Source organism: Hippopotamus amphibius, chromosome 1 (assembly GCF_030028045.1).
Source record: "Hippopotamus amphibius kiboko isolate mHipAmp2 chromosome 1, mHipAmp2.hap2, whole genome shotgun sequence".
Classification (NCBI taxonomy): Eukaryota; Metazoa; Chordata; class Mammalia; order Artiodactyla; family Hippopotamidae; genus Hippopotamus; species Hippopotamus amphibius.
The window spans coordinates 212154332-212172676 of NC_080186.1; the positions used below are offsets into that span (position 1 = coordinate 212154332).

At 35.5% G+C, this 18345-nt stretch overlaps 1 protein-coding gene across 14 annotated transcripts in view; it reads left to right on the forward strand.

Annotated features, from left to right (window-relative positions):
- SSBP2 (single stranded DNA binding protein 2) overlaps nt 1–18345 on the forward strand; it is a 311861-nt gene that overhangs the window by 50423 nt on the left and 243093 nt on the right. The window lies entirely within an intron of this gene.

Genomic DNA, 18345 nt, shown 5'->3' on the forward strand with positions numbered 1-18345 from the left:
TGGCTAACCTATTCACTTAAGCATTCTAAAAAGAGTTTTAAAAACAATTTTTAAAAGGTTGACCAGTAGTTCTGTGTCTCTGGATGAGGCTTGTAGATTTACAAATTTCAGTCTTGTAATCTGGCTTTCAGGGTAATTTGGCTGAGCTGTTCAGTTGGGGAATCTCTGATGTCCATATTTTTAGATATTTTATTTTAGGCTGGTTAGATTCCCCAGCGAAGACTCTTTATTGCCTAACAGGAGGGTATAAGCCTGTCTTTAGTGTTTTGGAAGCCGAATTGGGGAAGGAGCACATAACCTTTCTGTTTCTTCTTCTTCTTCTTTTTTTTTTTTTTAGTGTGATATGTTTGTTCTAAACTTGCCTTATGTCATCCAGTAATCATAAGACCATTTAAAAAAATCTCCTCTGGAAAATAAACCTCCAGTGTTCTTCACAGGTTGGGGGGGAGCATTGATCTATGTGACGTTTAGGAGAGGTGGAGTGGGGAATTAGGAGTATAGCAGCTTTCAAGCAGAGTTTTAACAAGTCCTCCTGTTTATAATCTTTGTCTTTTGGAGGTTCTGTCATGCAAATTGAGTTTTTGTTTCTGTTTTTTTGTTTTTTTTTTTTTACTTTCCATTTTTGTCTGCTTAGTATTCAGATTTATTGGATCTGAAAAGACATTTACTGTAATTGTTATCTCATCTCCTGGACTCTGTCCTTGTGAATGTAAGCCAAAAACAAAAACAAACAACAACAGCAAAAAATCACTTTACTGTCATTTTAGTGGGAGAGTGTGCTTGTCAGTATAAGTTCAGCCCATCATTTTTAATCAGCAATCTGAAATCTTAACTTTTTAATTGATGGTGCTCTCCCTCCCAACCGCCCCCCCCCCCCGCCTCCCTCCTCACGCCCCCCCCCCTTTTTTTTTAGACTATCTGGTGAACATCCCTTTGTCTGTTCACAAGTTCTCTTTCAGCTGAAATCTTGTGTGACTTACTGAGGCCATAACTTTTGATATTTTGCATGAAGACCTAGTGGCTAATGATAGCTACAATAGGTCATGTCTGTGATATCAACAGCGATAGTAAAAACAGCTTAAATAGCTTACACTTGCATACTAAGTGCCAAGCACTGTCTAAGTTCTCCACTTAACTCATTTAAACCTCACACCAACTTTTTTGAGAAGGTACTATTATAACCTCCCTTTTACGGATGAATAAATTGAGGCATAGGAAGATTACGTAATTTTGCCCTAGTCATCACAGCTAAACTAGGAAGTAGAGGAGTAAGAATGCGAACCTAGGTAGTCTGGCTCCAGAACCCACGTGCTTAACTGTTGTGCTGTACTACCTCCATATGCTGTTGGGATTATCTCTTTTGTTTGAGATAAAGATTTAAGTTTTCTCCTATCAGGCAGAATAATCAATTTTATTTGTGCACTAGAATTCATGTATCTGTTTATGCATCATTTATCACAGATAGTCTGTAGATATAAAAATATTTTCCTTTTGATGATTTATCTGAAGGTAAGTTGTTTGTTGCTTAAATTTTTTGGCATGTCCTAAAAGGCTTTAGTTTTTCTCTCCTTATACAAATGGGTATATTTCTCATGACCCTCTTTTATTGAACTTTCATTGATTCAGACTTTCCAAAAACTACCTCCTGCTTCATTATACTATTTTTTAAACATATGGTGAATTTCTGGTAAAGTGGTAAGCTATAGGAAAATGTCTCCTTTTCAGATTTCACAAATTAATTATCTTAAATGGGAATTATCCATATTTTAGAATATTTTGAACAGATATTTCATTGAGAATTTATTGAGCCTAATCAATCAGTTGGCTGAGTTTAGTTGTTTAAAAAAAAGACTGGCTTTTTGTTTCCTTTGTTTTACTAGGAGTTGGAAGAAAGATGTTCTTAAAGATAAGCACCTAATTATTTAATTCCCTTCCTGCATCAAATTGTGAATAGTTAACTGTAGAATTAAACTTGCTCTGTGTTAGGCTTTTGCACCCTCTTAACTATTTCAATTTATGCCTGAAAGAAAGAAGAAAAGTTTTCATTTTTATTAAATGAATTTTAAGAGCATTAGATGTAGTCATATTCAAATGTACATTCAAAAATATATCTCCTTGCCTTTGTTATTTAGGATTTATTTATTGTGATTTGTTAAAGATATTAAAAATTATTATTTATTTATATAAACAAATCCTAGAATCAGACTTAATTTTTTTACTTGATTAACAGCTTTTTATTCTTGTTCCCGTGACTGTAATGTTCTTTCTTCCTTGAAAATTTTTGCCTCTTTCTTATATTAAAACGTAGCTCACTCATTTCTTTTTAGAATTCATCTATCGCTAATTCCAGCTCACTCTGTGAGAGTGATGCTTGGGATTGCCTTAGCGCTTATGTATTCATACTATATTTGAGGTAATGTTTTGTTTCTGTGGAAATGTGCTTTTTAGTTTCCTATTGGTACCATTAAGAATGAGAGGCTGTTTTCTAATTCAGGTCTTCTAGTTCTGTTTCCATCCATTAGCCCCTTATATTATACTTTGGCTTCTAGAAGATGATCAATAAATGTTGATAGAGCAATTTCATAGAAAATTTTGACTAAATTTCATAATTATATAGGTATTTATCATGTCACTTAAAAGCTCATCATCATCAGCCTAGTTCTAACTGAGAGTAACACTAGCCAGTACTAGTCATGATTACGCAGCTTGTTTGAGGTTCATTTAGAAGGGAAAAGTGATGTACGACATGAAGGCATATTGAAATTAGAGTCAAACATAAGAAAGCGATGCCTTTATGGAGAAGCCACATTTTTCTCCCAAGGTATGTACTAGACAATCTTCATTCATTCATCTCCATTACTTAATTTACCTTTTACATCCCATTATAGTTGGGCACTAGTTACCATTGTATCATACAACCTTCACTATTCACAGCAGGATCAAGGGGAGGTTTTTGTTTGTTTTGTTTGTTTGTTTTTAACAACAGAGTGTTTTCTGTTTGAATTCTTATGGTAGAATTCACCCTCATGAAATTTTTTCTCCTCTAGTTTAATAAAGAGTAAGTTTGCTGAATTTGAGGACACTGTGTAAGAACTGCCTGTTTAGTTGAATATTTGAATTGGTAGTGTAAAATTAAAAACACAAAGTGTTGGTAAGAATTTGCTTATTTTTCTTCTGGTGAATTTTTAATTTTTTAAATTAAAATACTGAATTGAGGGAAAAGTCTGCATCCCAGACAGAATGACTCCTAACATACACAAAAGAATAATTCTCTAATTGTTACACGTCTGACTATGGTGACTTTTTTATATTTCTTTTCATTTTTATTATTTTTATAACTTTTAGTTTCTTAAAGAAAGGCAAAAAGAAACTATCTTATACAAAAATGGATATGTTTTTAAATTTTCAGAAAGGGGAAAAATCTATGTTAAATTTTTAGAAATCACAAATCATTTAGAAGTCTCTGTTTTTTCTTTTTACATTTATCATTTAATTCCTTAAATTCTTGGAGATCAAATTAGGCATAAATATGTCACGTTTCTAGGGTTTCTCTTTTTTCCTTCTTTGTCACATTTTCATATGTCTATTTTGTATATCATGAGCTAGATTAAGATTTGTTGATATAAGTTGTGATTAAGATATTAACGAATTACTGGGAACTGTGTACATAGTGGTGGAGAAAATGAAGGAAACTATGTATTGCAGAGGTATTTGCTTAACTGCATTATAGAAGAGAAAGCAGGAAAGGGGAAGAGAGTAAAATATAGAAAAGAAAAGTGAAAGACAACAGGAGACAAAATATGAAGAGAATTATTTGCATAGCTATAGTTGATTATGTATTTGCTTCTGTTTCAATTTATTGAATTTACTTCTTTGTTGATTGAATTTTAAACTTCCAGAAAATGGGGGCCATTGCTTCTGCCGCCTTTGCAACTCCCAGATCCTAGTAGTGTCAACTCATTTATCCATTGAGATATTATATGCTTTGTGTTTTAGCCTTTGCAAATATAGCTTTCAAATTTTTATTGACATAAGTAAACAAAGAGGGCGTGGAAGACTATTTGAGTCATTTCGCTGTTTCGTGCTTACTTTTACACTCTTGTGTAGTTTGACTCTTAGATCAGACTATTCATAGTCAGCCTTTAACTTTGATTCTGAATGGGTCAATTGTCTTACTTTTTTTTTTCTTAAAAAAATAAAAGCAATTTACAATAAAAGTGTTTTTTTAGTGGATTTAATTGTCTTTAAGTTGACTTTTAGTCCCTGTCTCTCCCAGTTATCCTCCACCTAGGGGTAAAGATCAAATCATTCTTCTGTATTTAGTTATACGACTATGCCTGGGTCACTGATACTCAGCTGACTTATAAGGACTTGGAAAATCTTTAGCCATTAAAGACAGCTTTAATTGGGCCACACAGGCCACACATACAAAGTTGATAAGAAAGGGTGTATTTTTGTAGGATATTCAGTAAGGATTGGAACATTAATTTTCTGGTGTTCTCTTACGAAAATAAATATCCAGTTACCTACCTTTAACTATAATTCTCTTCCCCAGCACAAGAGAATGATAAAATACAAATGCATAAACAAACAAACAAAAACAGTTTTTGTTTAAGGCTGCTCTAAAAAAAATCTGAGGAATGAAGTTCTCTAACATGAAGCAATGATTAGCAGAGTTAAGAAAAAACATTGAAAAACTTTTGAATTAACTCACTAAAGTGTTGCTGTATGTGTTATGTAAAGCTTTGTAAATTCCAGAAAATTAAACATTATTCTGTTCAAATGTAGGTACGAATAATGGTATCTGCTCTATTGTACTATGTACATAACTGTCATAGTTTATATGAATCTTTGTTTAATCAGTTCCTAATTTCCTTTCCTGTAGAGGGAGCTGCTCAAAGTCAGGACCCATGTCTCTGAGCTCTGTTAACTTTAAGATTTAACCCTGTTTCTGGAATATAGCAGATACAGGAACAAGTTTAGATGAATTCATCATTATATGAGCTACAAATGTTTCTGGGTGGTTTTTGTTTTATAGGGGGATTGCAGTTTTAAAAATTAATAGATAAGGGAATATTAACCGTGATATACTTTAATTTGCACTGTGTATTTGATTTAGTTCTTCGTTAACATCTGAAGTCATTAGTCTCTGATTTCTGAGGAAAAAATGTAGGGATCACCTATACCTTTTTTGTACCTTTGCTGTTTCTCTTATCTAAAAGCCAAATGTATTAAGTAAATTGTAAATGTTGGATGATAACTTTTTTTTAATTCATTTGGGTTTATTTTTTTTAAGCCCTTTATTGGAATATAATTGCTTTACAGTGTTGTGCCAGTTTTTGCTGTACAACAAAGTGAATCAGCTGCATCTACACATATATCCCCATATCCTCTCCCTCCCACGACTCCCTCCTGCCTTCCCTATCCCAGTCCTCTAAGTCATCACCCATCACTGAGTTTATCTCCCTGTGTTATGCAGCAGCTTCCCACTAACTATCTGTTTTACATTTGGTGTTGTATATGTGTCAATGCCACTCTCTCACTTTGTCCCAGCTTCCCCTTCGCCACCCCCCACCCCCGTGCCTTTTCCTCAAGTCTGTTCTCTACATCTGCATCTTTATTCTTGCCCTGTCACTGGGTTATTCTGTACCATTTTTTTAGATTCCATATATATGAGTTAGCATATGGTATTTTTCTCTTTCTGGCTTACTTCACTCTGTATGACAGACTCTAGGTCCATCCACCTCACTGCAAGTAACTCAATTTCATTCATTTTTATGGCTGAGTACTATTCCATTGTATATATGTGCCACATCTTCTTTATCCATTCATCTGTTGATGGGCATTTAGGTTGCTTCCATGTCCTGGCTGTTGTAAATATTGCTGCAGTGAACATTGTGGTACATGTTTCTTTTTGGATTATGGATGATAACATTTTATATTTGTTTAATACTTTGTACTTTTCTAAGAACTTTCACAGGTTATTAAGCCTTGTCTTCACAACTTAAAAGGTGAATAGGTAGGGAAACTGAAGCAGCGATTTATGCCAGAAGTTATCAATTAAAAACCTAGAATTTAGGACTTTTAAATTTCTAGTTTAGTGCTATTTTACATTTACCTTACAGACACCTTTAAAATTATTTCTGGTTGCCTACTGTATTAGTTTGATAGTGTTGCTGAGGCGAAGTATCACACATTGGGTGGCTTAAATAACAGAAATTTCTTGTCTTATAGTTCAGGAGGCTAGAAGTCCAAAATTTATCTTGTTGGCAGGATTGGTTTCTTCTGAGGGCTGTGAGGGAATAGTCTGTCCAGGCCTCTTTCCATCTTCTCCCTGTGGTGCTTTCCATCAGCTTCCCTCTAAGTGTGTCTCTCTGTCCAAATTTCTTCTTTTTATGAGGACACCAGTCATATTGGAGTAGGGGCCCACCCTACTCCAATATGACCTCATGCTAACAAGTTACATCTACAACTACCATGTTTCCAGATAAGGTCACGTTGAGGTATTGGGGGTAGGATTCTAAGTAATCTTTTTTTGGGTGGGGCCTATTTAACCAGTAACACTTAAATCTTCTAGTAAAAGAAGCCTGACTGGAGATCAGGACTTTTTTTCTTCCCCCCAATAACTTAATAGGAACTCATTTGATCCTCACTGCTGTTAACTCTGTTAACTCTCAGATGAAATTAATTTAATGCCAATGGAAGGCATTTGTGACAGAACCATCCCTGTTCTGGTTCTTAAAAGGCTATGGAGTTATCTAATGAGTAGTTTGTGGAAATACCCTGTATATAATTTTATTTCCCTGGAATTTTCTTAAGCTAGAATACACAAAGTTAACGGAGAGCCAAGCACTTCTCTTGGGGCTAATCTCTAAAGTCAATCTATCTGTCACTTCCTGCTCCAGCTGTTCTCCTGTGCGTCTAAGTGGCCCCCCTTCCCTGGAGGACTTAGGCAGGTGATGGAAGAGTCTCTGAAGGAAAGTTTAGGTTAATCAGACGATCAAGCAGCTAGTTATTTTTTTAAGATCATTCTGTAAATAAATGGTGAGAAGACTTCTTGAACAGTAAGATTCAGAGGGAGACAAGTAGCTCTTTACTGTTATTTCGATAAAATCCCAATTAACTAAAACTGGTAACTGACTTGTTTAGTTTCATTGCCCCCGCCCTGCACGTGCCCACACACCATTGTGTCATGCTTTAGAAGGAAGAAGTAACACAAAATAAAGGCTGTTCTGGGCCAGTAGACATTTTACCAGATCACTTTCATCTTACATGTATCATCATCATTTCTTAGGTTTGCCAGTGATTAATTTGAAAAAAAAATTGTAATTTTGAGGCAATGCAGAGTTCTTGGTTAAACACACAGTTGACTTTTTGTACTTACTAAAACTGGAAGGTGAACAAGTGTATTTTAGCACAATTTATTTATTTTTTAATATAGGCTAAACCAAGGAACAGTAGACTATATCCACACACTTGGGTTCTTGCCTTGATTCAGTTCCCAACTGACTGAATAACCTTAGGCAAGTTACTTCACCTTTCTAGGCTTCCCTTTTTATCTGCAAAATGAGAGATTTGCACATTCAGCTGTGAAACTTTATTATTCTGTGAAATAATTTGTGTGCTTACTTTATTGACGGTGTAGTACATGATTTAAAGAAGGGAAAGAAATGTTCCTTGCTTTCAGAAAGGTTACAGTATTGATAGATGGAAAACTATAATACTTGAAAAGTTAAGTGGCAGTATAAAATAACAATATAAGTTGTAACATAATAGATGTTATGAATGATCTGGACTGTAAGTACTGTGAATTCTGAGATGGGTGAGATAGATACCTGTAGGGTGAAATCATCAAAAATACCTGCACAGGATTGGGAATTGAACTAATTTTAGGAAACTGTATTGACCTTGCATAGGTGAAGAGAAAAGCACAGGGGAGTATCCAGCAAAGGTGTAGAGACTGGAGCCATAAGTAATATTTGTTCAAAACAAGTAAGGTTGTTTCTAAAATACAGCACATACTAATCATGGGTATATTTGGTCCTCAACATGTCCAGTTTGGAATGTCTTACCACTTTTAAGTTTTATTTGATAAAAGTATTTATGGTCAAATAATTTAAAGATTTTTCCTGTAATTTTTCAGTATAAAAGTCAGGAATAAAATGAGGGAGCTGAAAGAAGGGTTGAATTAGAAAAATTCTAAAGTGCAAGGCAAAAAATTTAAGTAATCAGTATTGCAACAATGGTTGATTAATTGAATCTAATTCGGATACATTTAATTGTCTTGATGTGTTTAAGGCTTTTAAATCCTAAAGTGTGTATTTAAGCACATTTTAACTTTTTAGACTTAAAAAAATCAATTATTTTTAACTTTAGTTGTTCCTGGAAAATTGTGTAACATAAACATAATGTAAACTATATTTGTGATGTTTAGTATTTTAAAGCATTTTTTTGAAGTAAATGTTTCCTTAGTTTGCCACTTATAATTTCTTAAGGGAGATCAGTTATATTTTCTATTAATAGATTCTTCAAGAATGTTAACATATTAAATGACTTTTAAAAACTCCAGTGTTTTGTGTGGAGATTAATGAGAGAAATAGAAAGTGTGTTAAACATATTTCCAGATTTATCTCCCATAGCACCAAGCACACGAATGTTCACATATATAGACACTCTATAATATAATAGAATCTATATGTATGTTATCTGTTGGGTGCCTGGTGGAATGGTTGTGTAAATGGATGAGTGGATAAATTAATATATTCAAATTTGTTTTATATACATATTTATATAAACATAAATATTTTACATATAGATGTATAAATATTTGTACATATACATATTCATTTTATATATAGTTATTTTATATCTATATATAAAATATTGTTTTGAATAATTTGGATGAGAGTTTTCCAAGGTGTGTACCATTGAAAATGTGCTGTAAAAAAAGGTCTCTATAGCCAAATAGATTTGGAAACGTGGCATGTTATGTTTATCTCAATAAATTATTAGAGGTTAGCACATTAAAGGTTCTGAGTGGTCCAACCATAAAGAAACTTATTTAAGTTTAGCCCAGCATTTCTAAAATTGTGTGTGTACGTGTGTATATGTGTGTATATGTACATGCAAAATTTGGAAAACAGTGGGTTTTTATGTAATGTAAGTGGTAGAACTGAACAGATGGTGGTATGGCAGGGAAATGGGAGGTGGTGATGGTATTTCTTAAGACTTGTAGGTAACTGAGAAAGCATATGTAAGCTTACAGTTTTTACAGGAGTTAGTGAACTAGAGATAGTGAAATTCTGCCACATCCTTCACAAATTGTAATCATACCATCATTAATTATATACCACAGTGGAACAACTGAGAAAGGAGTACCAGGTGACTAAGGAGGAGAATTACCAACCCTCTACCTCATTGCTTTAGGTAACATGAATACCAGTGTTGCTTTGTGACAGCAGTGATTGTGTGACCATTTCACACGGCTCAGACTGCCTGGCTTTTTGCCTGGCTTGGGTATTCACTCAGTGCCTCAGCTCCCAGTTTTCTGTTCACATGTTGAAGAAACTAGAGCAGCAGGGAAGCTCCATAGCCAGGTACTCTTGGCATTTATTCATTTTAGGTAGCAAGTATTTTCAGCTCTAGCTCAGTATGTTTATTATACATGAAAATATAATAAATATAGTAAGGAAACAAAATGCAGAATTTGTGGGTACAAGGAAAAACTTGGCACCAAATTCTGGATCTGTGGATTAAAAAAAAAAGTATTTAAAATAAACTGAAAGATAATCTGAAATAAGGTGACTTTACTAAGCTCTTTTATGGTTTTTCTCTTTTAAGAGAAAATATTAATAAGCATTAATAAATCCAATGTTTTCTATTACTAGGCAAATAAACAGAAAGACTTAGACTCAGTGGGTAACAATTAAGTGAAAGAGGAATTGAATTTAAACGATTGAGAGTTTTTTTTGTAATTCTTTTTAAAATTTTCCTGACATTGGTATTTATTAAGAGGTTTGTATAAAACTCTCTTCTTCTTTCCCCACTATTTTTTTTAAACTATTGAGTTTTAAAGAAATTATTTTAACTTTTTTTCCTGGAAATATGTATTGTGTTTCCCTCTGGGCCTCCTCAGATAACCTGATGTGCTTCTCTTGTCCCAAATTTTGTGTGTGTCCATCTGGCAGACAGTACAGATAGTGGCTGAGGATGCCTGCACTTTGGGGTTCCTCTTGAGTTGCTGGCACTACATGTGTCTTCTGTCGTGATTGATGCGTATGTCTTGTCTTGGCTTAATATCTTCAAAATAATTTGTGTCTTCTCAAAGCTCATTTTTTTTAAGCTCTTTATTGGAATATAATTGCTTTACCCTCTTGTACTAGCTTATGAGGCACACCAAAGTGAATCAGCTGTGTTTATACACATATCCCCATATCCCCTGCCTCCCGCGACTCCCCCCCACCCTCCCCGTCCCAGCCCTCTAAGGCATCACCCATCATCAAGTTGATCTCCCTTTGTCAAAGCTCACTTTTAAATCGAATTTTTAGACTTCTATTAAGTTATTTAATTAATTTTTAAAAAGCTATGTAAACTGAAGGTTTTTATAATTTAATGGCCTTACTGCTTTACCATTTAATCCTTAATTAAATATTGAACCACTTTAATAAAGTAGCCACCACACAAAGAATACTGAATAAGATATGTGGGAAAAAGGGGGGAGAAAAAGACAAAGATCTCTCATTAAAATGACCGGTTTGTCTTTTGTAGTAAACTGTAGAGACTATGTGTAAATATCTGTTCTTATTCCTAGTTATTGGAGCTTGAGTATGTTAAGGTTTAGCCGTAACCTGAGAAATCACAGTTCCTTTACTGTCCAGTAGTTCAATCTGAGACTTTCAGGGCAGTTGTGAGTGGGCCACAGATATCTTAGCTGGCTAAAGGCTGTGAAGATATCATGTAGCTATTTAAGGGGACATAATGGAAAGAGGCAAGAAAAAAAAAGTTCTGGTCTACCTCCCTATAATAAAACAATAAAAAAATGTAGTAACCCAGTTTGAATTGGCACTCGGGTTGTGTGACATAGGGATTCTGTCTACTGGGATTGAGCACTAGCAGAGAGCTCACGCTCAAATATCTGGATGAAACTGTAAATTGATAAGATGGGTTAAAAATAGTGTTCCTGCATTTGTTCAGAACTTAACTGGCGTTGTGTTTCATATACTTTGTGTTTTCCAAATCCTGTTTTGGAGCTTCTGCTGCTTTCCTTCCATTGCTTTGCACGAAAGCCCTGTGTGTAAGTAACATTGAGTAGCAGGAAAAATCTATAGCTTTTGTTCTCTTCTAAATACTACAAAATCATTTTTTACTATGAAAAAATTAATGATATCAATTTCTCTCAAAGTATGCCTTGTTAGTCTCATGTATCTTTGTTTCTAATCATCCCTCTTAATGATACAGTGAAACTTACGTTTTAATCCTCTGTGAAAACATTAATTACTATGTAAATTGGCGTTCTAGGATAAAAGGGTTCAGAGGTCACATGGGTTTATAGAATGGTACATGCTATATATCTTTTTGGAGATTCATAATGTACATCATGTCAAAGGCTCTGAGAGTTGCTAAGGTAAATAATTATTTTAGTCCAGAGTTCTTTGGAGGTCAGTGATAGAATAAAGTGACAAGGATGTCTGTTGCCTTAGTACTTTTGTATTTTTCTGGGCTTGTTTTGATATTATTAAAATAAAAGGCCTTAGGAAATTAACCTAGTTAAAAAGTTTTTTCCTTTGAGACATCTTTAATGGAATCATTTAGCATAGTGTTTGACCCATAGATGCTTAATAAAGAAAAGAATTTGTTCAGATTGATCAAGAATGGACAGTGAAATACAGACTTTAGAATTAGATTGGCCTCTTCTAGTGTTTAGTATTTCTATAGAGTCCTCCTTCCTTGATTGGTCTAGAAAATATTTTCCTACATTATCCCTTTGGCTTTTTCTGGCTTCATAGTTGGGGTTGGGAGGTGGAGGGTGGAGAGACTCAGGAGCTGGGAGACCAGGACACAGGCCTTAGGAATCCTGGAATCCTGAACCTAGCTACCATGTGCACTGTACTAGTGCTTCATTTCGGGCTGATTTTTCCTTTTATTTATACGGTTGTACCCTTACAGGGCTGCAGCTGAAGTTGCTGTTGGATTGGAAATAATCAGGCCAATTGAACTTACCACCGTATTATTCTTCTGTTTTACTTTAGAAATCTTGAAGTCTTTCACAACTTGGCGGGTTACATTTCTGGCTCTTTGAATCCTACTTAAAGGAAAAGGAACTATAGTACTTTCATAATGTGGTCAAATTTATCTGTTTATCAATATATTCAAAGTGTTTACCATAATAATAATAGTAACTATTTTAACCATAATGTGCTAGGCATTGTGCCAGGCACTTTACATAGCTGATCAGTAATTTTCACAACCACCCCAAGTGGTAATTTACTGGGTAGTTCAATTTTGCAGGCAAGGTAGGGTCTCAGAGAGATTTATATTTGTTTTGTTGTAGTTCTTAAAAAATAGTCTGTTAATTCATTTTTAAAAACTTGTTTTTAAAGCCTCTAGTTAGGATTCAGTATGTTAGAGAGTAGGGAAAAAAACCCGCTTATTTCTCTTTTTTTTTCTTTTAAAACTCACTCTTATTTTTACCCATTTACATGTTTTCATTTTTTACTCACCCATTGGATTAATCATTTTTTGGCCTCCTCTTTTGTATCTTGCTTAGAAATAAGCCAGTGCAACAGAAAGATTCTTGCTGAGACCAAGGAATTAATCTGCTTCCTTCATGTCCACTTTTCCCCCACTGCCTTTCATTCCTGTGAGTTAGGCATAGACAGGGCTGTGGCACTTATTACAGAGATCAGGATTATTGAGGGAGTGTAAAGGCCGTGATGGTAGGATAATCATTTTAACTCCCTGTCCTGCTGCCATCTTGGGCAAAACTGGAGGCACCAGAGAGATGTCTAGAAGTTCCTAATGATTTTCTTCAGCGGATCTTTTCTTCGTGGTGTGGGAATTGAAGAATGGCTATCAGAGTAAATGCATTGAGCATTCACTAACCACGACCAACACTCCATCTTACATTACACTTAGCAGTTATTCATTTAGACTGTTGCAGTGTTGTTTCCTGTTTTGATCTTGAATCGTTCTTAGTCTCAAATTAACACTTTACAATGTGTGATGAATAAGGACTTTGTAACTAATAAAATGATAGTTTAGTTAGTTAAACTAATAGATGCCAATGTCATTCAAAGTACCTGTTAAATCAGAATTCTTTGCCAAATCCTAGGAGCTTAAATTATGTGCCAGTGCTTCTTTTGCTTTATTATTCCTTAAACTTATTCCTGGCCAACTAAAATTGTAAAGGTTTGTTAGACTGTACTCTCAACCAATGACTATTTCATTTTTTTTTTTTAACAAGTTGCACTATGGAGTTTGGTGTTTATTATTTCATCAGAAATTGGCAAAAGCATACATAGTTTAAAATAAATGTCTTTTTCTGCTCCTTTTGTTATCCATCAGTCCTTCCTTATTGCTGAAAATGTTATTTGTTCAAAACAGGATAACTTTTGGTGTCCACTCTCTTACCTTTTTATTTTGGCTAATCTGTGCCATTAAAAAAAACTAGTATAAGTTAAGAAATGTGGAAATAGGTGGAACATTCAGACAAAAAGTATTTCTTAAATACTTGTAGCATAGATAGCATTACATAGTACATTAGGCTGCCTCTTTTACTGTTTACGTATAAAGTGGAATAATTAAGCTTAATATACTAAAAGCTCTTAAAATTAATTTTGACTATAATCTGATTTTTATGGTTGGTATTTTATATTTAAAATTTTTTACTTTCTGTATATTTTCTTTTTAGATAATTCATATTCTGTTAGTCATAATCTGAGTATTTTAAGTAGTCACATAAATTTCTCAATATCATTTTTAACCTTTGAAGAGATATAGTGTCTTGAGAAAGAAATTGTAAAAATTAATTAGGATATAAAACATTGTGTAAAGAACTTATTTTTCAAAAGGATATATAGATGAGATTTTAGATAAATAATTTTACTTGAGGGGCAAATAATTATGGTTATATTTTTATAATGTCAATATTCATCTGATACATTTATCATCTTAATGTATCATTTGGGTATGTGAGTAATTATTAGTGGATTTAAGGGATTTATACTTACAACAGTGTAACTTTATAATTCAGTGTTTTACCTAGCCTATTTTGAGAACTTTATTTCTTCTTTAAGGGATTTTAGTGGTCTCTAGAACAACAGACAGTAGAGCTGGAACCTCAGGTCTTGCTTCACTTTATTCTTCAAAATCTTCTACTAAGTAATTCATGAAATGATAAGATTAAAAATATTAAAGCTAGTAATCATAGTTGTTAACTATTATATTTCCCTTTTTGTGCTTTATTTCCTGAAATATTTCATTTCAAATTATGTAAATCTAATTAAAATAGAAGATCAGGCAGGTGATATTAATGAAGCATTCTATGTAAATAAACACCAGCTTGTAAATTCCAATAGAAGCTATCATCAGTTGTTGTAATAAAAACATACCTAAGAGTATAACTATTTTAGTGAATGAAAGAAGAAGTGGAACCAAAACCAGCCAATGTGGATAATTCAGTCTGAGAGAGTTTCCTACTGTAGCTAGTCTTCTTTCCCCTGCTTCTCAGCTTTATATAGAAAAATGCTCTCAGTCCTCCATTTAATTTTTCTGACTGGTTAAAATTGAAAGCATTTATCATGTTATCTTGCAGTGTAACCAGTGAAAGATGACTTAATGTCTCATCTTTCAACGGGACAGAACTAATTTTTGGCAGCCTGTCCTGAATAGGTAAGATTTGGGCTATGAATAAGTTAAGATTATTTAAAAAGGAATCCCCACTTATCTCAGGTAACCTGAAGGATAAAGAAGTCTCCCTTCTTCTCAATCTCTGAAATACTCTGTACTCTTCCTTACGGAAGAAGACTCTTGGGATGTTGGACTTCTCCCCATCTCCAGCCTCCACCCACCTTCTTTTTCCAGATGCTTGTTGAGTGATGAACCTGTGTCAAATGCTGGGTACAGGGTAAAATGCTGAACAAGACACTCAAGGCTCCTGCTCTTCAGCAGCTTAGAGTTTTTTCTCCCCGTACTTTTTATTTCTTAGTTTAGGAAAATATGAAAGAATAACTCTACATGCTGTCCCCAGTGTTTAGATAGGTTGTCTTTCAAAAGGTGGTTGTAAATTGGCTTGTTTGATGCAGGGAACATATCCCCAAAGAGAAAATATTATAAATTGTAATTATATTCCCAAATGGTACCCATAATATAGCTGAATTCCAGAACTAATATTATGGCTTCCCATTGTCTTTGGGGATATGAATTCCAATGTAAATGTAAAATTTAGAGATGCTATTTTACTTTACAGCAATTTCAATAACAGAAGACTATTCCTTTTCCCCACCACCACTCCAGTTTCCATATGCCTTAAACAACAGTGGAAAGATGGGGCTGTGTATTCCACGGTCCTGGGATTAGGTCTCTGTCTTTTGCGGAGCCTGTGTTCATGAACTTCGCCGGTGCTTCTCAGTTTTTGTTTGTTTGTTTGTTTATCTTCTTTTTTAACTTTCTAGGTGGGAGAGGATGCCTAGAGGAGGCCGGAGTTGTGTATGTCACTTACTCCAAGTAGGTTAGGCTGTGATGAAACCCCAGCAGTTTAGGCTCTAAACTGGTTTCTCCTGAGGGCAGGCCTTTTTAAGAATAGAATGCTCTAGCATATTTCAGAATGGTTGCTTTCCACCACCTGCTGCTAGAAGCGGGAGGGGATTTTTCTCTGAATTTCACTGTAAGAACCAGGTTGGGCTCCTGGAAGTAAAACTCATGATGATGTGGAGGCCCTCCATCATTGGTTCTCCCCCCCCCTTTTTTTTTTTTAATCTCTCAAACTTGTACATACTGAGTCTTTAGCACTTTGTCAATTACAGCTCAGATTTTCCTACCCAGGCACTGGTTTTTGGGTAGGTTCCTTCTGAGGGGTTTCCTCTCTGGTTGGTTGTATTTTTCTATATCTGCCTGTGTGTCTCTCCAGTTTTGGGGGCAGTGGTTTGTTTTGCTCTTACATATCTAAGGTTTATTGATTTTTCAGTTTGTGCAGCTTTTTACTGTAGAAAGAAAGACTGTAGAAAGAAGCCGTAGCCAGATCTGGGCAGACTGTGTTTCCATGTGTAGGTGTCTGACCTTTATCGTACAGGTATGAGGGTCCACTGATGACCGAGGAAGCAACTTTAAGAGATTGATGCTTTTTAATGATCTTTTGACTTCACAGTGGAGAGGAGTGGGGATAGGAGAAAGGAAGACCAGTTCAAATACTATTTCAGTAATCTGGGAAAGTGACAGTGAGGATATTGCCAGAGAAGATAGATATGAGCCATAGACTATAGGCTTTAGAATACTTAGCGACTGATCATATATCAGGGAAGCGTAAGGACTGGAGGATGACTGCCATGTTTTTGGTTCGGACAGCTAAATGAACATGTCATGAACTAAGAGGAAGAACAGAGAGGAATGTGGCGTTTAAGTTGCCTGGGGGATATTCAGGTGGATGTGCTCAGAAAACATTTGAGTAAATGCCGTATGCTAATGCATATATATGGAATCTAAAAAAATGGTACCGATGAACCTAGTGGCAGGGCAAGAATAAAGACACAGATGTAGAGAACAGACTTGAGGACACAGCGGGGGAAGTGGAAGCTGGGACGAAGTGAGAGAGTAGCACTGACATATGTACACTACCAAATGTAAAATAGATGGCTAGTGGGAAGCTGCTGCAGAGCACAGGCGGATCAACTCAATGCTTGGTGATGACCTAGAGGGATGGGATAGGGAGGGTGGAGGGGGTTATGGGGATATGTGTATAAATACAGCTGATTCACTTCGTTGTACAGCGGAAACTGGCACAACAGCGTAAGACAATTATACTCCAATAAAGATCTAAAGAAAAAAGAAAACATTTGAATAAATCGACCTGGAGCTTTTAGAAAATTCTGAGTTGGAGGTAGAGGTTTGGTAGTGTCAACAGTGACTGTTTTCTGTTGACTGGCATCGTAGGTCTGAGGAAAACCTGTAGCATTGAGAAGGGGACCGTGACGTAATCTTAGAAATTGCCAGCATTTTAGGGGCAGGTGGAGGAAGAAAAGCTAGTAGGAAAAACAAAGTGATGGTTTACGATATGGAGGAGAGTGAGTAAAGAGTGATTTGATGTTTTAGATCTGAGGGAGCTATCACCAAAGACACTAAAGGAGTAAACTAAGACAGGGATTGCATGGTGACCACTTTTGACAATGCAGCAAGAGCAGTTCAGGTAGAGTTTTGTGGAAGCCGTATTGTGGAAAGACTGGAGAGCAAGCCTGCCTCATCAGCACATGGACTAGTTAGGAATTGATTAGGTTGCACATAATTGGAAACCCTAAATAAGATTAAAATTTATTTTCTCTTAAATAAAAAAAAGTCTGAAGGTTGAGAATCCAGGGCTGAAATGGCCGTTGCATGAAGTTGTCAGGGATCCACACCTCTTCTGCCTTTTTACTCTGTAGTGGGCTGCTGTAATAAAGTACCATAGACAGGGTGGCTTACGAAGAACAGAAATTTATTTCTCACAGTTCTGGAGGCTGGAAGTCCAAGATCAGAGTGTTTCTAGGGAGGATGCTCTTCCAGATTGTAGACTGCTGACTTCTTGTTGTGTCCTTACGGGGTGGAAAGAAAGCTAGCTAGCTCTCTTGTCTCTTCCGTCAGGGCACTAATCCCATTATGAAGACTCTACCCTCATGACCTAATTACCTGCCAAAGACCCCGCCTCTGAATACCATCACACTGGAATTAGGGTTTTAACAAATCGATTTTGGGAGGACATAAACATTCAGTCCATTGCATCTGGCATTCCTAAAGTGGTCTCATTCTCATGGCCCAGGACGGAGACTGAAACCCCAGCCATCACACCAACCTTATAGGCTGAATGTGGGATAAGGGAATGCAGAACAGTACACCCCTTAGGGTAAGTCTTCCAACTTAAATCTCCATCTCCGAGGCCAAACTTCAGGCAAGTAAACAGACCCAGCTTCGAGGGAAATAGGGGAACATTATCTTTTAGCAGAGGAGTAATATTCCACCTAAAAATTTTGTTTCTCACTACTCAGAGGAGAGACCTTCCAGGCAACTAAGAGTCTCTGCTGTAGAAGAGGTTAAAATTGCATGTGTGTGTATGTGTGTGTGTGTGTGTAGAATAGAAGCTTACTAACACTCTCTAAATTT